Genomic DNA, 24,463 nt, shown 5'->3' with positions numbered 1-24,463 from the left:
TACAGATAAGAACCACATAGGTTAAGAAGTCATGGATGGGTACCATTGGAGGGAGTACTCACATCAAAGACATCACAGAACCATTGAAGAATTAAAAAAAAAAACCACCATTCACCATCGTTTGGATTAAAACTAGTATGGTGGCATACTAGATGTGGCAGGAGTATCCTGGAATCAAGGTAACTATTTTCAATGGATCATTCATACATCCATGGCTTTCCTCTTTTTTTTTTTATTCCTTTTTTTTTCTAAACTGGGCAACCTTTTAGTGTGATTTGCTAAAAATGCCAAAATTATTTTAAGCTTTATTTCTCATCTCCAGGCTTATGGCAACTCATTTTGTTTTGCTTAATGTTAGCAGGTCCTAAATAATCCAAAGCACTCTCCTTGCTTTGAGCAAGAGACTTACAGAATACATGAAATATCACTTAAAAAAAAAAGTAGGAGCTTAACATGAACTGACAGAGGTACAGGAGGAAGTAGTTCATTGTATCTCTATAAAGGCCATGGGGATTTGGGCTATGGAAGTTGTCTGTCTCAGGAATAGATTAGCTATCTTGTCTGATGACCTGTACTTAATTTAAGTGACTGCCTTTGCCAGTCCTTCCAGAGGGCAAGTGTGTGAAATAGAGCATCTCAATGTCAGACTCCAATCCCTTCCTCTTTGTGATGGTGTGACCTAAATTGAAGATCTGGTTGTTGATTCGAACAGATAAACAAACGAATACCCAGGCCACCAATTCAAACCTTTCTCTTAACTTTTAATTGGCTGATTTAAAAGTTCATTGTATGTAATACAACTGTGAATAGGCTCCAATTTCAGTGTCATTTTACTGAAATAAAAAAAAAAAATTTAACTAAGAAAGTGAAACAAGTTGCCTTCATTATTTTCAAATGCCTTTGCTGTTGGCCACCTTTCTCAATTTATCATTTTTTTTCTTTTTACTGGACCATAAAAAATAAGCAGGGAAATACAATCTCAAGTGCCAACACCTATAAGAAACTTTACTGATTCTCACAGGCTCCCTTCTGCAGAAATCATGTTGTATTATCCTGACTTGTGTGCATGTTGCATCTTTCCCACCATATCCCTGTCCCCAGGAAGTTGTAGAATCCTAAAGGCAGAGACTGGTTTTGTATCCCCAGAATATACTTAACTCAGTACCTGGCACACAGTAGGTGCTTAATAAATGCTGGCTGAATTAAAATGAAATGACTTTGGCAGGTACTGTCATATAGTTAAAAAAAAAAAGAATTGTTTCTGGAGTCAGACCACCTGGATTCAATTAATCTGGTCTACCTCAGTTTCCTCATCTGCCAAAAACGGATAAAAATAGCACATACCTCCTGGGTTTTTTTGTGAAGATAAAATGAGATATTTGTAAAGCATTTTGCAAACCTTATAGTCCTTCATAAATGCTAGTTATTATCAGAAGTATTATCATCATCATTAATGTCTTGAAAGAAAAAACAACAACCTCCCCCCCCAAGAAAAAATCAAAGACAATAATAGCCAACCAAGACAGCATAGGACTCAGAGTAAACCTTAAGCTCACAGTCTATTTTTCATCAACCATAAATTAAAATGCACAAATACCATATTTTTATATGCTTTTCTATTAGAACAACATGAAAGGAAATGAGCACTATTTGCTCTCAAAATGATAATAAGCAATTCAAGGATATTTTACCTAAGTTGTATTGTTTTCCTTCAGAATTTATTGGAATGTTTATAGGTTTTCATGGTATAATTTTGGGTATTTTTTTAACTAGCTAAATTTCATAATTACAACCATCTGGGGTGAATCTTTCAACTTTCTCTGGTAAACAGAGCCAGCGGAAATGCCTGCATGATGGTCTTCATTGGATCTGATAGGCCCAGCCATCAATAACTCATTGCATCATCTAGTTGGAAGCGATCAATATTAAATTTCTTCTACTTAAATACTTAACTCAAACAACCGTCCTCTCTATAACATTCCCAGTTATTGACATGAGGATACTTTTTGGAAGCTCTAGGATGATGGTTATCAGTTTAGTGGAAATACCAATGGATTGGAAGTCAAAAGTGTTCAACACTGTCCCTGATACTTATATACCTGTGTAATTTTGGACAAATCACTTAAATCTCTCTCACACTCATTTGTCTCATTTGTAAAATGTGAGTTGGACAAGAAGATCTCAAAGGCCTGTTCCAACTTTGTATCTTATGAGGTTTATCTAGGAGAGAAAGAAAGAAACACAGTATATGACATTAGCAGCAGAATTTTATATAACTTTATAGAAAATAATTTGTCATCCCTCTATACGTTGTAATTTGTTGAATATTATTTCCTATAAAGTATTTTGAAATGAACTATATTCTATAGGGCTGGCTTGTGGATCAAATAAGATAATATATGGAAAGTGCTTTGCAAAATTTAAAGTGCTAAGTCTATTATTTTTATTATTGTTATTTCATTCTAAATTTTCTTGATAAGATTCAGATAGATGAGGTCCTGAGACAAGTCATTATCCTGCTATCATTCTTTTATATTTAATATTCTTGGAATTCTTGCATAGATGAACAAAATATCTGTTTATTATATTATTGAATTAATAATACATTTTGTATTAGACTCAAAGAAAGAATTTTTGGTACAATTCCTGTATCAGGGCAAGAGGGACTATCTGTACCTCATTCTGTCCTCACACAATTTTGATCTACTCTGTAATGTTTCATACTTTAAAAAAAAGTTTTCATTCCATGTAGTATATGTGTTATGAGTATTAGATGAGGTGATATCTATTACAAACATTGTTCTTATGACCTTATAGCTCATTAATGTTACATTCAGGAATTTGTGCCCCTCAGTTCAGTAGGCAATAATGATCTGGTTCCAAGAGAGTTTATTGGTTTAGTTCTTTAGGAGCTTTTGAGATCTATGTTTGTAGAATAGGGATTGGCCATTTGTTGGTCCATGCAAAGATATCAACCTTCTGACATATAATACCAGTCATCGGGTCGTGCCTTGTTAGGTATTTGGCAGATGACAAATTTTTAAGCATGAAGTAGTTTGGTAGACAACTTTCACCAGCTCCTTTTATAATCTATTTTGATAACAAAATCTGGGCTCATGAAGGATTTTCCTTCTATAATTTCTGGTGGCAATAGATTGGCCTTGAATTGTCACCACAGATCCCTCTATTTCCGCAGGTAGTCTGTGATTCAGCCATTTGTTTAATGGTTCTTTGTCAAAATATTGTTGACTGAGTTCATGTGGCTATTGTCCATCAAGGTTCTTTTAATTCCATTTATGGATCTGAGCCATTTTATATGGTCATTTCAACCGGAGGTAAATGACTTACTGTTATGGATGAAAAAAAAATCCACTTGTTCATACCTGTTATCAGATTTGTTAGTGCTTGGCAAAGTGTTGTCTGAATGTTCCAAAAGCTTCTGAGTTCCTCGTCATATGCTCAAAGAATGCTTATCAAACTCTTTTCTCCTTTTGGAGAGAAAATGTTAATTTCTCTATAACTACCTTAGGGTGATGGGCTTGTGTTCTACTAATAAATTGATAACACTAAATTCTATTAACAATAAAGAATAACATGGTAAACACAAAGAGGTGCATAACTAAAGGCAATATTAATAAATTAATGACTGAATCTATTAGTTTTTGTTAGAATATATTCCAAATAACATTTTTGTATCACTAGAGAAAGTTTTTACAAGATTAAAGAGATGATTAATGTGTTTCTCCCCAGTAGAGCCATATTGATTGATGTCTTCTATATACGTGAAGTAATCAATAAGACATATTTGGTAGTATTTCCTTTTTCATTTAAAAGCCATATTTTATTCTATTAAGGAGAGATGATAACGGGTTTAAGCTAAGTAAAAATAAAAGGGATTTAAACTGTCTCCCTGAAAGATGTTACATTTCATAGTAATTATTATTGACATTATTGTGTTGGTGCCATGTTTTACTTAGAGAACATTTTTCCATGTGACATCAAACATTCCAGCATTCTCACTAGAGGCAGCTCTATTTTATATATCTGTAGTACATGAATAAGCTGTGAGTATAGAACTGAGTCAAAGGATTTTTTTTTAATGTTAGTTAATAAAGTTTATATAAACACTATGGTATTTAGTGTTTGGGATGGCTTGTTTAACAATTGCTGATTATTCAGTTGTTCTTTGTATTCCCAGGACTTTTTGACACATTGCTCCTGTTACTTAGCAAATAGATTGTTATCTAGTTAGAATTTATAAATTGTTTTGGTAATATAAGGCAAGAATTCATAAATAAAACTGACCTATATTTAGAGGGATCCCTTCTTCTTAATCTTTTGGTAAAAGGCTATTAACAACAACAACAATGATAATAATAATAATTTTTAAGACAAGTTATTTATATCAATTGAATTCCCACCCCAACTACTTAATTTAATTTCTTTATGTTTTGAATTGATGGTTGACCCTACTAGGGTACTTTTTTCTGTAGAGCAGGGGCTTTTAACCTTTTTTTTTTGCCTGGTGAAATTTATGGATCTCTTTTCAGAATAATGTTTTTAAAATAAATAGGATTACAAAGGAAACCAAATGTAGTGAAATACAGTTGCTAAAATGCATTAAAAAAAAAGAGTTCACAGACCCGAGGTTTGGCACCCTTGCTCCAGAACACTGATATATACATAAATGTTGTAATTAAATTTATAACCTTAAGCACTAAATCCTTAAGCTCCATAACTTACTCAGGGCCTTGGGAGGCAAGAGTACTGTCTGCACTATTGTCTGTTTGAGGATGTTTCAATCACAAATATATTTTCTTACTCTTGAAATGTTGAATGGATGCCAAGAAACAGTTTTAATGTGAAAAAAACAACAACAAATAACCCTTTATATCATTGGTTCCAGGAACAGCATACTGTATTTAAATGCATAAATAAAAAACATGTATTTTCAAAATTACCTTCATCAATTTCTCAGTTATAGTAGATTTCTGTTCATTTAGGCACTTAAAAAATGCTTGTTGATAGCTTTAAAACTCAGTTTAGGACTGCATCATGTGGTATGGGAACTCTTCCTAAAATAAAGAGAAAAAAGATACATTGTTATATGTCTACCAGGAACCATAAATGAATTGATATTACTCAAATACATTTTAGTTTATTGTCTGTAAATAAAATGTTATATCGGAAAACTATTTTATAGGCAAATTATAAAGTAACTACCCACATCAGGCCTTTCTTCTTTTTACACAGTCTTAACAAGACTAAATAAAACAAAATTTGTCAATGTTCTAATGGCAATAGAAAGTTTTTCAATGACATTTTTACAGAACACAGGACTGAAATGAAAAGAGGAAAAAAATTACAAATGTTAAACATTGGTATAAAAAACATTTTTTTCAAGAGAAAGTACATTTGACTTACGGTGGTAAAATGAGAAGGTTCTTAACTCCAGTGAGTTCTACAAAGCTGATTCCAAGTTTTCTTTTAGAAGAAAAGTCCACTTCATATCACTGATGGATGTTACATAATAATCTTGATTGTGTAGACCTACATTTCTGCCTGCCTGTCTGCAGATCATGAACAGCATGGATCAGTGCAGGGGTGGACAGTGAGACAGCTTAGGATTCAGTTAAATCCAGTTAACTGGAGTTTTAAATGTATAAACATGATCTCAACTGCAATATAGCTTCTTGCTAAATATACTGATTAGTTACAGAGATTTAGAGTGTCATATAAATAGGAGAGGAATATGTATTTCCTTAAGCAACAATTATATAAATTAGTCCTAGAAAAAAAAATCCTGGCTTTTTTCCCTTGAGATTTTAAAAATTGTCAATGAAGGAAATCTTAAAATTCATGTTCACAAATACACAGTAATTTGTGTATGCATGTGTAAAACAGTTCGAACTGTCAGTTACGATGAGAATTACATTACCTAATTATATAGTGGCACACAATAATTTTTCAGTCTTTTAAAAAATATAGACAACACTCTTATTGTTTATTTTCTATTTTCAATAAAAAGGACACAGCTAATTCAACATGCTACTTATAGTTTTCCCCAAACCTTTTGAACTAAATTCCTCATTAGCTACATTATTAGAAATACTTTACTATTTATGACAGAAAATATGAGTGTATCTCAGCTTTCAGACTTATATGAGCATCTGTTCCTTCAATCAACAGAATAGCAAATGTGATTTTTTTTTTTTCATATCGGTATGTGAAACATTGTCTACAGGCTTTGACTTTGGGTTTCTAGATGGTTCTAGCTTCATAGGCATGCTTTCTGAAAATGAATTCAGAGGACAGAAATAAGACCTTTGGGTAAAAGGAAAAAGAAATAAGAAAAGAACGATGGGGCCCAGAAAAGGTTAAAGCCATGGAAATAGTTACTATAAGTTATAATATGAAAGTTCCTGAGTAGTAACTTGATATTCTTCTAGTGTTCACATTTTCATATGAAAGACTTAATTGGCTCACCTTTCCACCTGAATGGAATTAGACAACTTAAGTGACAAATGGAAGCAGGAATTTTAATATCCTGGGCAGTAGCAAAGCCCAACAATATCTGCATTTAAACTCACCAATCCATGATTACCTCATCTCTCCCCACCCCTCCACAAAATGGCAGCCATTCTGAATTAGAAATGGAATTTCAGGTGGCCTTCTGGTTATTTGTGGCACTAAATTTAAATATATGGGCACTTTTAAATGAGACTTCAGTATTTTATAGCCCCTAAATTTATTGGGGCTTGTATTATTTCTGTGATGCAATTGGACAGACCTTTAATAAGCATTTCCATCTTTGTAGAGCACTTCTGGAGAAGATACAAATATTAGATAAGAAATACCTCATTATAGTCTATTTGGGGTTACACAGATAATTACAATAAACACTAATTCATGATAGGAGAGTGCTACGTAATCTCAGAAAGACAACATGGTATAGGGGACAGACATTGGGTCCTGGAGTCAGGAAGCTCTAAGTTTTCATCTCACCTACTGGCAATCAGACTTTAGGCGTGTTGTTTAACCTCTCAGGGCTTCCCGAATCTGTAATGATGGTGTAGTGTTCTCCCTACACCAATGAAATCATAGGTCTAAACCTTAAAAAAATGTGAACTCTAAGGAGAAGAGTCATTACAAGTGGAAGCACATATTAAGAAATATGTTATAGACATGGTATTTTAATTGTTCCTTAAAGGGTATAGAAAACAGAGTGAGCAAGAACATGGAGGCAAAAGCATTGAGGGGTGAATATGGCACCTAAAGAATTATCGTTCTATTCAATGACTAATGATAATTTTTGAATAACTGTGTTTTTTAATGTTCTGCTGACCAAAAATACAAATAGATATTATTCAATACTTGGTAAACCTGCTTTATCACAACAATCTTCCTTGTATTTTTGTAGACAGAGAAATCTAATTTTGCTTTGAACAATAAGGCCACGGCACTATTTAAAACATTTAAATTGTAACCAAGGAGAGGAAAAGAAAACAACAAAGATTTCATTCATGGAATAGCTTTAGAGTGACATAAGCTCAAGAATGTACCTTATCAAATCTATAGTAGGAATCTAGACATTTTTATATAGTTTTTTTTTAACTTACTCTCATAGACAATACTCCTTTTTCCTCCTTCTCCCAAAACAATAGCTACCAGTGAATTACCTACACAGGTGTGTCCCCATTTAGGAAAAACAAATGTAAGAAAACAAGTTAATTTATAAAATTCATAATAATTAATTTATTTATTTTAGAATTTATTTGTATGAATGTTATTTTAATCTAAAAAATGTTGACCAGGAGAAGAATTAACTTCTTTCATTAATTTTTTTTGGGGGGGGGAGGTGGTTTGGAGGCAATTGGAGTTAATTGACTTGCCCGGTGTCACACAACTAGTAAGTGGTTGAGGCCAGATCTGATTCAGGTTTTTCTAATTCTAGGACCCATGCTCTATCAACGACACCACCTCACTGCCCCCCAGAATTAGCTTCTTAAGTACTTTTTCAGATAACATGATATATTTATCAAAAAGAGAGCAACCAGTAAAACTTAAATTGAGGGCAGGAAAATGAATCCAAAGTGTCAGGCAAAGCCTAAAACAAATAGATTCTAAAATAAATAAACTAATTATTGTGAATTTTATAAATTAATTTGTTTTCTTATATATGTTTTTCCTAAGTGGGGACACACCTGTGTAGGTAATTCATTGGTAGCTATTGTTTTGGGAGAAGGAGGAAAAGGTATTATCTATGAGAGTGAGTTAAAATAAAAAAAAAAAACTATTGTCCCTGAAATTATCACGGGAAAATAATGAATAATAATGACAGCTCAGATATGTTCTTCAGAGTATTCAAAGAACTTTCCTACAAAATCTTGTGAGATAAGCAATGAAAGTATAATTTTGCCCATTTTGTGTATGAGGGAACCGAGGTTCAGAAAGATTGTGTCTTCCCCACAAACACAGCTTAGAGCCAGGTGAAAAACTCCTATCTTCAGATTTCAAGTCTAGCAGTCTTTCCCCTATTTCATGTTGCCTGTCTTCCCAAAATTTGATTTCTAAAAACTCAATCTACTAGAGAAACATTTTTCAGGAAACCTTTTATGTACAAAGTAAGATATCCATACATTGTATTTGTGTTACAGTTATATAGTGATCTAGTTATGCCATATTGTAGATTTTCATAAATATTTTAATTTGGTTTATGGACATCACCATCCATCTATATTTTATTAGACATTCGGGGAGTAACAGCCACTATACCTCAGATTTGGAACATGATTGTTCTCATCACCTTGTCACTGAATATACTGGGACTTTATTTATTTTGCATTCTAAAGAAAGTATTCTGAACAATTTCCAACCAAGGTGCCTACTTATATTCCTCCCTACCTCCACCATGAAATTCTAATTGGCTACACTATGCTGCCTAGTTTCCTGTCTTAAAAGTGATACTTAGTGTTGCTGGGCAGCTGTTAAACAGCTGCACCATTCCCACCAGAAGTGACTGCTTTTCAATGATGAATGAAGTACACAGCCTCAGAGAAAATCATTAAGATTCTTCCAGAAGAAGAGCCAAATAACATTTATGGGACAGTAAGACCTTACATTCTCGACAACCCAAACTCTTTATTCACATGAACTCATATATACTTCTGAAACATGCAAATAGGGAGCAGCATGGGATATGTAGATAGAACTAGTTTGGGAGTCAAAGGACCTAGATTTGAGTTCCAGTTCTGCTTGTTACTACCTGTGTGACCTATTCCAAGGCAATCAACCCCTCTGGGTTTGTTTTCTCTTTTGTAAAATGAAGAGAGGTTGATTAGATGGTATCTGAGGTGTACTCTGGCTCCAGGTCTATGATTCTATCATCTTAGGGCATCTCCAATTTTCCTTTGAACTCGAAATTTATGTTCCTATTCTAGCTCTAGTACTTGCTAGCAAGCCACTTCCTCCTTGAGACTCAGTTTCTTTTATTGTAAAATTACGCGGTTGGTTCCATCATCTTTAAAGTCCCTCCCACCTCTAAATCCTATGACCTAATCCTTAGCTTAAAAACAATAACAACAAAAACCTTATATGGTTGATTATTCACATTAACTTGGAGAACTGGAAACAATAATTCATTTATGATACAAGCATAATATGAATCCCTACAGTCTTTATCCTCAACCCATAAGACCAAATCCATAGACACCAAAAGAGAAATAAATCTACATTCCATTGTTAATAGCCTAGGTTCAGATGTGAAGAATGTTCAGGATGGAAGACAAATTACCATTAAGACTTATATCCTATCACAGTGTCTTGTTTAGCTGTTCAAGTTTTATTGAATTCATTGAAGGGTAGGGGAGTTGGTTGCTTTCATTAAACTTTTAAACTTTCTCCTCCAAATAGTGATGCTTTGGGTAGAGTACTTATTTTGAAAGGTAGGAAAATACATTACACTTTAAGACATAAATCATATCTCCCCTAAATTTTCTCTTCTTGAACTAATCATACCTAGTTTCTTTAGCCAGTTCTCATAGCCTGCTCTCTTTAAGCCCTTCACCATCTGGGTTGCCGTCCTCTGAACACTCTCCAATTTATCGATGCCCTTTCCAAAATGAGATGCCCAGTATTGAATAAAATGCCCTAGATATAGTCTGACCAGGGCAGAAGACTTGTGTCATCTTAGGCAAATCATAACATATTTCTTAGCCTCAGTTTCCTTATCTGTAAAATAACAGAGTTGGTTTATATAGCTGCTTATGTCCCTTCCAGAACTATCAATGATGCTATCAACACAGTTGATTAAGAAAAGAGAGAGAAAACATGGAATTATATTTTCAAGGTTAAATGTCTTTCCATAAAATTCCTTTTCAAAGAAACCACTCCTTCTCTTCAGCTGTACCTATATACTATGATGCCTACATACCAACAATTATCCACTCAACTTGACACTACTAGAAACAAAATAAATCATGTTTCCTTTGGATTTTTAACTCAACTACTTCAATGCTGATTAGCTGGGGAAACAACGACTTATTGTTATGGGACCCCAAATCTCTGTGTACACTGATACCTCAAATCTCAGATGCCTTTCATAACTGGCCTATTAGTTAATTACTTTTCCCATCACCAATATCACCTCTTTCCCCTCCACCCCCCTACAGTTGCTTTGGATTTGGTATATATTTTGGTATTATATATTGGTATTTATAATTGGTATTACATACTTGGTATTATATATTGCTATGTACAAAATATATTTTGTAATTACTTATCTGTGTGTATGTTGTTTTTTCCCGTAGTAAAATATAGGAGACTGAAGTTCAGGGCTGTTTCAGTTTTGGGTCTTTGAAACCCCATTACCTACCAAAGTAGCCAGCATAATGCTTAATAAATGAGCATTGAATTGAATTGGGTGAGATACTTATTATCTAGAGAAGAACAAACATAAAACTTTGCTAGAAAACTTCAGAGAAAGGCCCCACATACTCACACAAATCAGTCTTCTGAATTTCTAGTCCTACCTTCAAAATAGATTGTTTCAAATAGTGGAAAGATAAATGCTGAGTAAGTGGATAGAAGGCTGGCCTCAAGGTCAGGATGACCTGGGTCCAAGTTATGCTTCTGACACATACTGACTTTGTCATAGTGGGCAATAGCTTAATCTCTCAGTGCCCCAGGCAATTGTCTAAAACTATAAGAGGGAATTTGCTTACCAAGAGTTTTTTGTGCCAGTGAGAACACAGGTATAGCCCCACCCCCCCATCCTAAACAGTATTACACAGCTTGTTCATTCCTTCTCTCACTTTAAGTAGGAGAATTGCTTCTAAATGCTTTAGATGTTTAAACAATTTTCAAATCCCTCTCAAAGAAAAAAAAGCTTTACCACCATAGAGGGGATTTAAAATTCCAAAGGAGGAAGAGTTTAATTAAAATGACAGCATCATTGGAATGATGGCCCAGTCCCCCAGGGTAACTATTCTGTAAAGGACAACACTCAGCCAGTACATCCTACCCCTGACATTCACATCTCAAGTGTAGGGTGGATTGGGCAAGGTGAACATTACAAGGATCTATTCTATTCTAGTTGTTTGTCCCCAAATCAGTCACATCACTTTTTTAGGTGCACATTCTATCTCCCCACTCCAAATACTTGTCATGGAAGCATCTGTATTGTAGTTCTTTGGGGGCCATAATAGAAACCATACCAAACAGTGAAAATGCTAATACATTGTAATAATGATCCTTGGGAAAACTTCATTCTGTCCTTCTTTAGTTTTCTAGATTCATTTTAGATAAGAAAGAAATTTTTAAGAATTTTAAATAAAAGGTAACAAAATTACCTCAACAGAGCTCATGTTGCTGTATTTTTTTTCCAGCCTTCCTGCTGCTTTTGTATAATTAAGTTATATCAGTGTCTGGAAAATTGATATTCTTTCCATTGTCAGACAATCTGTTTGGCATTGCCTTTTATGTAGAGCATTTTTCACTAATTACCTTTTCTCTCCTTCTTTTAAGAGGTTTTGGAAGGTAATAGGAAGAAGGATGAAGGATTGAGGAATCACATATGGGCACTATGATCATAGGTTCTTATACTATTTGTAGCTGCCATTAATTTAGGCATGTGTTTGTGTTATACGTCTCAAAAAGAGACACTGATATTAGCCAAAAAGGTCTGCAATAAAACTGGATAAAAGCATGGAGCACTCCCCATACATGTGTTAATCAGATAGTCATCTAGAACATTAACTAAAATGTACTTGGGGTCAGATACTAGACCCACACTTTCATTAGGGTAGGGAACTTCCACTTTCCATTAATGTAGGGAAATCCCAGTGTAGAAACTCCATTTGCAACTCATCAGTAATTGGGAGTTTTAGAGGGTGCCTGGGGCAGAGACCAAATTTCAACTCAAAGTTTGCAGACTTAGAATCACATAGAATCAGAGATTTAGAGCTGGCAATCACCTTAGGAGTCCTCTAGTTTCCCTCTCTCATTTTATTGATGTGGAAACTGACCCAAAAGCCAACTCTCTTTTCCTCAACTCCCTCTGTATCGTTCAGCCACCTGAAGGATTAAGCCACTATTTTAAATAACAACAACAATGGCAACAACAAAGATTTCTTAATGTATTCGAACTCTCTGGTGTATTTTTCCACAATTGATTTCCAAAATTACCACCATGAAAACATACTTTATATAATGAGATGGGGAGAGAAATGCTGTCATTTAGGGGACAGCTGTAGCAATAAATTTGAGTATTTTTCTATCTTCTATTTTCTGGTAAATTAAAAAGTGTTGGTGGGGGAAGGGAGGAAGGGCAGTAATCACTCTGGTAAATGGAGACTTTGAGCTCAGAATTGATTTATTTTTCCACCCCAGCCTTCATTAGGAGAGCATCACCTAAAATGTATGCTAAAATATTTTCTTTTAGAAGCACAAGCCAAGTTGGTGTACAAATATTACCTAGCCACATTTTTAATGGAGCCCCTGAAGCAGATTAACATCATTAAAGATCTTTCCATAACCCTGCTGATTTACTATCCCTTTTCCAGTAAGATACAATAAGCAGAAAACTCAATCTAAACATTTGGGGGCACTGCTGAAAATTATTATGGTTTCCCTCGAGTAACTAATTAGCCACAAACAGCTAACAACTGCTGTTTAGGACACAGACATTATTATGTAAGCTTTCATTTCTACTGTGGGAAATGACCTGAGGCATATGGGCCAGGAGGTGGGAAGGGGGTCAGTTTTCCTGTTGTTTTTAATACAATTTTTATTTTAGTTAAAACTGATATTCCGCTAATGGGAGAGTGTTTTGAGGGTATCAATGTCTACCAAAGATGTCTCCCTGGCATGGGCAGCAGGGAATATAAACATAAGAGGTGGCTTCATCTTAGTAACCAGGTCTATTTTGGGGAATACTAAGATAAAAATATGTGTAGCATGCAGCAAAATTCTGAACAGATGTTTTCTAATGTGCATTATTTTTATGTGCTTGTAAATAGTGTACCCTTCCAAAACATGATTTTTTTTCTTTAAGACATCTTGTGTAAAAGAAAAAAAATAAGTAGATGTGAGATGTAAATAGATTTAAGTTTTGCAATTGAGGAGGTTGCTTGGAAGGAGAATCTTTTCTTCCCACGTATCAGAGAATTTCAATTTTTGTCATTATAGGAATGGAGAAGAGCTTCATGGTTTGATTGAAGTTGATTTTCCAATGCTTAACATAGTTCCTAGCACATAGTAGGCACTTAATACATACTTATTGACTTACAGACTTTTTTTTAATGTGTGTACAAGCATTTTGTTGTCCTTGCTTTGGCAGAATTCCTGAACTCTACATGTTCCAATGTTTTGAAGACTAGAATATAGCAACATAATCATGGAGATGTTTACAGGCACAGGCAAGATAAAAAGTAACACTGGATTGCATCCATTTTTGTACTTTCTTGACTTGTAGCTGCTTTGGGGTTTATAATACGTTGTTCCCTGCAACCCTAAGGAAAACTTAGAAGACCGTTAGGAATCTTTATTAAGTTTAGAAGCTTAAACTTCCAAACAATAAATAACATTTTTTCTGAGCTTCTAAAAAGACAAATCCAAACAACAAATTGCTACCTTTCCCTGATAGAGTAGCAGATGCATATCCAACAAATAATGTCATTGCCTGTAATCTCAAATAGTACATATTCCTGGTAGGAGTGTGGTGATGTTTCCCACCTTCCCCCATCCCACTAAATCCAATGTCCATCTAAACCCACCCTTATTTAAAATCTATGCCTTAGTGAAATGAAGCAAAAATGATTTCTAAATGGGAAGAGTGCCATCCTAACAGATGGGCATGATTGTAGACAGCCAGGAGATGATGTATGTATAAGAGTGAATATGTGGTGAAGGCAGGATTGATCTGGCACTATTGAAACATCTGTCTTTCCTGAGATTGGGACCCTAGATTACAGTGAAGAAAACATTATTACTAATGCATTGAGTGGTAGAAAGAGGCAGTTACTCCAGTGGAGTTAAAATTGTATCCTTTAATCTCTGCAATGTGCAGCCCTAAGATTCAGGCCTCAACTGACTTTGTAATTACATGGCTTCTAGAGATATCCATGATAGAATAGCAGGAGAGTGCTTAAGTGTTCAATTAGCTAGTACATCCATTTTGTAGTCAAATGCATACTTTTCAATACTATCTTTATAAATAATAAAAAGCTTTTTGTGTTTCTCATGTCCTTTTTGTAGTATGGCTTATTTTCAAATAGTGCAAATATCAGGAGATAAGACATGGAAAGTTAACATAGCACATTGCAACTTGCTGGAGATCTATTCAGAAGTACTATAGATATAGATTATTAGTTGAATTTGAGTGTTGGTCCATTATGGATTTTAATATATCTACCAGCTGTTTTCAAGATACATGCTGGTTTTTCAGCTAGAGAAGAACCCTTAGGAATAGACAACTCTAAATTAAAAAAAAAAAAAAACTATCTCATCTGGTATACTGATAACATTTAATTTTGCTCCCATCTTTTTGTTTATGAAAACAGCTACTATTTGTGATTATATATCATGATACAATTATTTTTTACGATGGGTACACCCCTAGATTCTTATCAAAATGGATTAGAATGTAACATTCTACTTCTTTGGCTTTACTTGAATGTTAGAGAGTGAAGGTAATCCTTTGGAAAACAAGAGGGAGAAAAGGAAACAAATCATCAATGTACTAAGAAAGTAAGCATCAAGGTGAATTGCACACAAAGGAACAAACAAAAGTATGTTAAATCAGAAATGGAGAGGGGAAGACAACATTAAAGAGACTTAAAAAAAAAAACAGAATAATTTTAAGGAAGTGAAGTTGAATCTCCAGGAGTCAAAGTGGCAGAGATTAAGATAACTGCAATTCAACTATCCTGCAGCAGTTCAACAATCATTTCACTTTAGAATTTACTCAACAAATTCAATTCAATGAACACTTATTAGGCACCCACTTCATGCAAAGTCTGTTCCAGGCACTGTGACTACAAAGACAAAACAAGAAATAATTCCCGCCCTTAGGAGCCTGCAATCTTCTGGGAAGCTGTCATATAGTTTAGGGGGAATTGTTAGGAGGCTAGTGCAACTAGAACATGGCTACATGCAGGGGGCAGTAATACGAGATGGTGGGATATATTTAAAAAGTCTGTAAAAATCATGCTGATGGTTTTACACTTTATCCTAGTGATAACAGAGTGCCATTGAAGATTTCTGGATAGAGATAATAATGGTGATAATAATGGTAGTAGGGTGTTTTAGTAGATTATTGTATAAGTTTAAGAAAAAGAAAATTAGGTCCTGAACAAGGGTAGAGGCCTACTAAAAAAAAAAGGAAACATACGTGTTATCATCACCAGAAATAGGGAAATTTGGAGAAAGATAAGTTTTAGGGAAAATATAATTAATTTTATTTTGGATATATAGGAATTTGGTCAAAGAAAGTTATAATAAGAACTCAACAGGTCTTAAGATCATAGCGATACATTTCTCCTAATTTTTAAGAATATTGATCTAGCAAGAAACAAAAAAAAGAGGTTCATCCTAAATTTTTTTTGAGAATATACTAGAATAATCGGAGGGATTAAACTATCGTAGAATTATAGAATGTTAGAAGAGAACATTTAACTTAACCCTCAATTTATGAAAGGGGAAATTAAGGCCTAGATAGTGTACATATCTGGTCTAAGATCACACAATCAGTTTCATGATAGAAATGAGACAAGAATCCAGCTTTTGGTCTGTGTTGTTTTTTTTTTAAATTTCCTCCTCTTTTACCTCCTCTTCCATCGTGTCACCCTATTTCTTTCAACCTTTAAACATCATTATTCTAGACTTGTTTCCTTTTCTCCTAGAAATACTAAGCTTTGACACATTTTTTTAAATGGAGATAATAATATGTGAGGTAGAGAGTCTCCCCCCAATCCCAGATAATCACAAGATGCTAATGAGGTGTCAAACTAACTCTAAAGAGAAGTCTGTGCCCTGATCACTTTATGAAGTGTGAATACATCTTTGATTGGGTCAAGAAGGAAACGATGCCATTGGTTGAACAAATAACTTGGGTCCTTTAAATAGATAAACCCTAGACTAATTTCAGCAATTCCTAGAGTTGTGAATGTGTGCTTTGTAAACTGGTATATGAATTATCACATATATGTAGAAAATTAATTATCATGATCATCATGAAATGACAACACTTGAGGTTTCAAAATATTAAATAATAATAAAATTGTGCTTATTTTACTAATCTGAATTTCTTCTTTCTTTTCATTTCTCATAAATTCGTTTAAGGCAAAGAAAAGTCTAAAACTTCACACTTCCTTCTGATAGGTGTGATCACAGCAATGTCTTATATAGAAAGAGGCTAGCACTTCTTTGGTCATGACTCATGAAATAATGCCTTTTTATTTATGCCACTCCTCTTCCCTTCCCTCCCCCCACCCATTCCCTTAGAAGCAACTAGGTCTCCCCATTCTATTTTTCCTGAGTGAGAAAGATGCTCTGTTTTAAGAATTAAGCTTTCTCTGATTATAGAAAAAGCTGGGCAGGGAGTAGAAAGCCAGAAATGACAAATTCAACTCAGATTACTTTGTTCAGCCTGTTAACTAAATATTCCTGATAAGAATTTATAGCTTGTTGAATAATTTTGACTTTTTTAAAAATGGCATTATGTAGTTGTCTTTTTATATTTCATTAGTAGATTGTCTTATCTTACCTTTGTGTATAGAACCTTAATGAATGACAGTACCATAGATGGAAAGAAGCATAGAGATCATCTAGTTCAATTCTTAGATCTTTTTTATCCACCATGAACCCCTTTGGAGGTTTGGTGAGGGTAATAGACCCCTTTTCAGTTTTTTAAATGCTTGAAATAAAGTACCTAGAACCAAGGAAACTAATATTAAAATATAGTTATTAAAATCTTTTTTAAAAATCTCTTCTTTCTTTCTTTTTTCCCTTCCTTGGCCTGAGGGGACTAGAACAGATGGAATTCTTATTAGTTTCTATACCAATGCTAGAAAATTCCTTCAAATTATCTTAATTTTAGAAGTTACTTTGTAAGGGGAGGGTGGGATCTAGCTTTGGGGTGATATGGTCAACCACTGAAGCAAGCATTCTTCCCTTAGGGGGGTGTGCATTGTCTCCAAATGGGCAGTCCTCCAGGGAAGGGTTCAGCAAGTGAATCAGAGCCAGAAAGTCTGGGTCACTATGAGTTTTAACTGAAGCTGATAGCTTGAAGGACCCATTGTCTAAAGACCTGAGTCTTTAGGTAGGTGTATGATTATAGGGTTTGAAAATGAAACCCTGACAAAGGGTTCAAGGGCCTGGAGTATAAAATAGCTATTAATTAGGACAGCCAACATTCAAGTGTTTCAGTAATGAGTAATGGTTTAGAAGAAAATGGAATTCATTTCCAATGTATGGTAGACATTTAACCCAGTTAAAATGGCGGCACTTGAAAAAAATTAAAAAGCTACTACGTAAATTAACATTTTTCCAACTGAGATTCAGATTTCCTCCATGAAGCAAAATATAGAAAAATAAAAATTGAATTGAAAAAAAATGTGTATTAAGCACCAATTATGTATAAAATACTATGCTAGTTAAATACTGGATAGCATAGTACACAAAGTGTGCTCATAGGATCATAGAATGATATAGTTAGAGACGAAAGGGACCTTAAAAGTCATTTAGACTAATTCCTTCATTTTAGAGATGGGAAAACTGAGATCTACAAAGGTTTGTCTAAGTGTCAGAAGCAGAGTTGTACAAGATAAAACTAAAGAACTTGTTTAGCCAGGTCCCCAGGATGCAAGTAGCAGGGTGGGGTCTGCAATCTTCTCTTCTGATTCAAAATCCAGTACTTACCACCATACCATAATGCCTCAAACCACATGGAAAGTATTTTGAAACCTTTAAAGGGTTTCATAAATGGCCATTTCTAAAGCTAATAAGCTTATGCTTGATTACTAACTATTGCTGATATTGTAGTTAAGATTCTTTTTCAGGTATGGGTGGAATTAAGAGCCCTGGAGGACTCTTCTAATTTTGAGATTGTGTGATTCTGTGCTAATAATTTTTATTCTGAGCCTTGATGTGATCAGCACAGTACCATCTGCAAACAGCAGCATCTTGAGGGCTTCACCAGCCACAGGGAATCTCTTTTCCATTTGGTCTCTACACAAAGGATCCTTTATGCAAATTCTCTTATGCATTTCAAAGGGTGGTATTTTATGGGCGTGTACCTTGAACCCAAACAAGATTTTCAGCAACTTAACACATTTATATAGAGGGAAAAGTTGAAACATTGCTTTAGAGTTCAATTATGACCATTTCTAAGATGATATAATAGTAGGAAAATCCACAGGTATTTTGAAAATGTCATTAGTTTGAACCAAATTAGTGAGAAAGGGAACAATACCCAATTTTTTTTGCATGCCCAGCCAATGATTTTCTATTGTACTGTTTTTCTCTTTGTTTTATTTGTGAGATTGCAATTCCACATGAGAAATTTCCTACCCAGAGACTTCATGGAGAATCATCGCATAATCTAGAGAAGATGTTGAATCTAGAAAATTATAAATAACCCATCCATTGATTAATAAATGTATGGCAGTGCCTTGAGTATAATCACTCAGGAAGAGTATAGTTTATGCCAAATTAATGTTAAGGTTATTATTTTACTCATCATATCTTCTCTAGGGAGAGTACTGTGATAAAGAATATGACCTGCCTAGTAAATCTGAGCAATTTTTTACAAGGTGTTATAGAAGATTAAGGGGAAAAAAATCTGTCAAAAGAAACTTTTTTTATAGAATTAGTTCTAAAACAAAAACCAAAAAAAATCTCTCCCAACTCTTATGCTTATGACCTGTGTGAGCTTTGGAAAGTTTCCTAATTTCTGCGGTCCTCAGTTTCCTCATCCATAAAATGAAGAGTTGAGCAAGAAGATCTATAAGATCCTTCCTAGCTCTGAGCCTATGATCCTTTCACAAATAGCATAAAAATTGACTAAGAGAAACTTTCTAAAGAAATTAGGGTTTTAAAATGTATAGGCCAGTTTGGTAAATAGGTTAATGCCATACATTATATTTCTTGTTGTGAGCAAGATTCAAGCAATTCTTTCTTCAAAAGGCTATATAGGGGCAGCAAGGTGGCGCAGTGAATAAAGCTCTGGCCTTGGAGTCAGGAGGACCTGAGTTCAAATCCAGCCTCAAACAGTTAACACAAACTAGCTGTGTGACCCTGGGCAAGTCACTTAACCCTGATTGCCTCACCATAAAGCAAAAAAAAAAAAAAAAAAATGATTTGATCATCATTTTAATGGGGCAGCTAGGTGGCACAGTGGATAGAGCACCGGCCCTGACGTCAGGAGGACCTGAGTTCAAATCCGGCCTCATACCAAACACTTGACACTTACTAGCTGTGTGACCCTGGGCAAGTCACTTAACCCCAATTCCCCCACCATAAAGCGAAAACAAAAAAACAAAAAAAACAAAAGGCTGCATAACATTTCTACCTTATATTCATCAACAAGCATAAATGTAGACTCAGATTCAAATATATTCCAAATGTCCTTTCCTGGATCATTTAAAAGGTTCGGACAGGTAACCACAGTGTGTTTTTTTTTTTAAATTGTATTCTTTTGTAAGTTGAAAGACAGCTGGATAATGCAGTTTGTACAATGACGGACTTGGGAGTTGGGAAGACCTGAGTTTGAATCCTAACTCAGACACCTATTAGTTATGTGACTCTGGGTAGGTCACTTAAATTATTTCAGGCTTACTTTCCTCATCTACAAAATGAGTATAATAATAGCATCTACCTTGCAAGTTCTTGTGAGGATTAAATGTGTCTTAACAAGTCTTAGAGTCCTAAATAAATGTTAGCTACCATTATTAATTAAGAATGGGGATCTTCTTAGACTCCACTTTCTTAAAACAATTCATTGTTATATTAGCTCTCCATTCTACCTCATGTACCTGCCTACCAGAAACAGGGAAGAAGGAGGAAATAGAAGTCTGGGATAACACAGGAAACAGTTGAATAGTTCTCTTTTATTAGTGAGAATCTTGTAGCTGATTGAAAAAGATCTTAAATATAGCTGAATTAAGAAATTATTATACAAAAAGGTTATCAGAATTAGCATATATAAAAATATGCAATATATGAATAAATAATGAGTAATAAAATATGTATAAATAAATAACATATAAATAAATATAATGTAAAATAAATTAAAATTATTGTAATGTTTTAACAGTATACTGAAGATCATCTAGAAATCAAGGTTTCAGATTTCTCATTTTACATATAAGAAAGCTAAGACATGGATAGGCTGTGAATGAATGAATGAATGAATAAATGAATGAATGAATGAAAAAGCATTTACTAAATGCTAACTATGTCCTAGGAAGTGTATAAATAGAAATTTATACTCTAGTATTGCTTTGCAGGCTTTATAATAAAAAAAGAAGCTTATAGCAGTTTGATGCCAAACTCAAAATCAGAAGGTCCTGGATCTATGTCCTTCCTTTAACACAATTTAACAAGGTAAACTGTAAACTGTAAACATGGTCACTCAATCTTTCATAAACTCTCTAAAATGATGTTGTGGAGGAGCTGTTATCTACACCAGTGGTAGGAGCTTTTACACAAGAATTTCCATATATAGATGAGGTCACAGGTTCATATCAAACCATGTTAATCTTCCAGTGCTAAGTGGACACCTTTATAATGAACCCAAAAAGTCACCTAAGTAAGCCTACAATAAACTACCTAAATAAAATATTCCTTTAGGAAGGAAGAGCCAGGAATATTCCTAAAACATGGAAACAGGGAGGATTTTTTTAAGTAATTGGAATAAGCTAACCATCAATAAAAATGCTTTATAAGAACAAGAGACAAGGGAGTAAGAAATAAAATTGCATGATACTTTTATGTGGTTATACCAGTGATCAAGAAATTGAGGAACAAACAAGCCTCCTATGGAGGCAGTTTTTTTTTCCTCTTTTTTCTTTCTTTCTTTTCTTTTTTTCTTTTTCCTATACCCTGCAGCGGCCATCTGTGTGAATAGCTCACAAAAAGTTCCTTTACAGACTGTAATTAACAGGTTTCATTGTACAGTATTGCATTTCTTGGTAATTCACATGTTGTGTAACCCATGTGTACCCTTCAATCTAAGCCACAGACTGTTTATTTATTCACAGAATGTTAATCTCGCTTACAAGGATGGTGTGTGAAATTTGGTAAGGAAATTACTAGGAATACTCTCCTACATGGATCAACCAGATCAAGGACTATGCAAAAGAAGGGGAAAAAATTTTGTAAAGGTCAGGGCTTCTATAGAGTTCTATGGAAGTGTGAATCAGAAAACTCCAGCCACATCCCAAAGTCAACGTACTCTGAATGTCAAAAAATAGCTGCTTGGCACATCTGGCTAGACTTTTCCCAAGTAAACACAACAATGGCAAATGGGCCAGAACTGGGAATGAGGAGATCTTCAATTGATCTATACTTTAGTACACAGCCACTTGGAGACAATGTACTCAGGAAATTGACTTTATTGTGAATGAAAGTTATTTTTTTTTAAAGCAGCAGGGAAATGACTACCTCTGTTGGTTAATGCACTGCTACCCTTACTCATCACTATCTTGTAATACAAGATAGGTAAGCAAATCATAGCACTGTTTTTAGAAAAACACTATCAGACCTTATCTAAGTTGCCTTCTCTTCAGCCCTGCAGGTCCTGATTAATACTAAGCAATGAGCTGCTTGCCCACAGAACTAGCATATTGCTCTTTACTGTTCAGTGCCCCCTAGACTCCCATCAGATACCTACAAATTACAACTCAACTGTTTAAGGAAGTTATTAGAACATATGCTTGTGAATATTATCATTTTTTTAATGGTGACTGTGAATGTTGATGCTTGCCTCCTGTCATTGCTTGACAGTATAAGTTACAGTAATGTCTTAGTTAGAAGGTTCAGGGTTGATTCACATTCATATAAATCCATTGGTTACTAGAAGAATCTTATAATAATTATATGGCAGCCATCGTGAACATGACTATATTTAATGATGGAGGAACATTCTGAATATTTTTGTCATGTGGATCCTGGCCTGATGAGATAACAGATAACCAACAATTTGCCCATTCACTTGGAAGAATTCTCTATGCTCAATTGCTCTATTAGAACAAAAAATAAATTCTGGTCACGTAAGAAGAAAAATATTCACAAATAACAGTAAATACCAGACAAGTATTCTGGTAAAGTATAAGTAAATATTCTGGCAAGTATACTAAGTACATTTTTTTTTTGTTTGAACCATTGTTTGAACTCTGGAATGAAAATATTATGGAGATATAGGGTAGGGAAGGGAATCTATGATTTTGTTGGTATAGGAAATCCCCAGATGAGGGAACTTCCTCTACCCAAGCAGATGGGCACACTGTCCAGGGTGCCACAGCCAGCATGTATTAGGGGCAGGCCTTGAATCCATATCTGCTTCTCTTTGAGGACAGCTCTCTGTCTACTATGCCTCTACGCATGTTGTCTATCTTCATATAAGAAGGATATTTAAAGAATCATTTTGGGTCAACAAAGATGTACTAAGTATAAGGCATAGAACAGCATATATATATGTATGTACATATGTATGTATGTATATACACATACGTGTATCTGTGTATGTATATATCAGCATAATAAATAGCAAACAGTATAATATAATAATATTGTCATATAAAATATACATAGTCATAATAGATTATGGAATATGCTAAGCACATAAAACTATCCATTTTCCCTAGTGGTTTATGTACTGCTTGTATTTTCTAACATTTTGTATAGTTTCCAACAGTATTTTGGAAACAAAAGATGGTTTCCTTTATTTTAAAGCTTTAACTGGTCATTAAAATCTTCTCTGTTTTATGATTAATAAAAAAAGAAATGTGATGGTATTGAAATGAGCAGGATAAAGATAGAGCATACATAATTATTAATACCCTGAGAGACTTGGAATGTGCAAGCACTAATGAGAGCTTGTTATAACATAGGTATTACTGGTAGAATTAGGGTAGAGATTTCTATAGTCTGGAATCAGGCCAAGGGGGATTTGTATTGCCATATTAACAAACAGACTTAAAATAAAAGGCATTATATGCCAATGTTCTTACTGGAGAAACGAAGATGTTATATTTAAGATAACAAAGGAATAATCTTCATTCAAGTATATCAGTCTCTAGGATCTATATAACATTTTGTTTTATTTTGCATGTTCTTTTCATGAAGGGGATGACAAAAAGGTACAAAACCATTGTTTGATGCAAAGACTTTAAGAGGGAAACATTTAAGCCGCATAAAGGGAATGAGAAATCCAGGATACTCATAGTCACTCAAAATGATAGTGACTATGACTTTGACACAAAGTTGGATTTATCCAAGGCGTAAGATATCTTTATAGTGATTTTTTTTCTTTTGCATTTTGATGTACAAATGACATTTCTATTCACTAAGATTCAAAAGCAGCTAAATAACAAATAGTACTAGTAATAATTACTTAATTTCTCCATGGAAGAAAAATCCAGCACTTTGTAGATATTGAATAATACTGTTATTTACAGTCACTTAAAAGCTGTGCTGGGGTGGCAGATCCCAAAGGATCCTAATTTGAAATTCAGTTACAAGAAGACTAAACTCTTATCTTGGATTTACTCTTTTTTTTTAGCATTATGATTATCTGTGCTTTACCACTAAATTACATTTTGTATTTCATGTTTAAATTTAAGAAAACCAGTTGTATGAATAAGTTCAGAGAATGAGTAATGCTAGTCTTGTTAAGGAAATATTTTAAAGTCAAGAGTTCTCTCTCTCTCTCTCTCCAGACACACACACACACACACACACACAC

The 24,463-nt window shown here is 34.3% G+C and overlaps 1 long non-coding RNA gene across 3 annotated transcripts in view; it reads right to left on the bottom strand.

The window, feature by feature from the left end:
* LOC114029009 overlaps positions 1-24,463 on the bottom strand; it is a 96,122-nt gene that overhangs the window by 6,991 nt on the left and 64,668 nt on the right. The window contains exons 3-5 of one of the 3 annotated variants that reach the window (XR_003567437.1): positions 4,962-5,075; positions 3,384-3,488; positions 1,470-2,220 (exon numbers count right to left, since the gene is read on the bottom strand). This is a non-coding gene — a long non-coding RNA (uncharacterized LOC114029009). Of the gene's footprint in view, positions 1-1,469; positions 2,221-3,383; positions 3,489-4,961; positions 5,076-24,463 lie in introns of those variants that run through there. The other 2 variants (XR_003567436.1, XR_003567438.1) reach the window with 2 other exon arrangements.

The sequence above is a fragment of the Vombatus ursinus genome, unplaced genomic scaffold (genome assembly GCF_900497805.2).
Source record: "Vombatus ursinus unplaced genomic scaffold, bare-nosed wombat genome assembly UNPS02014909.1, whole genome shotgun sequence".
Taxonomy (NCBI): Eukaryota; Metazoa; Chordata; class Mammalia; order Diprotodontia; family Vombatidae; genus Vombatus; species Vombatus ursinus.
The sequence above is the reverse complement of the archived record's forward strand: the minus strand, read 5'-3'. Positions and strand labels throughout refer to the sequence as shown.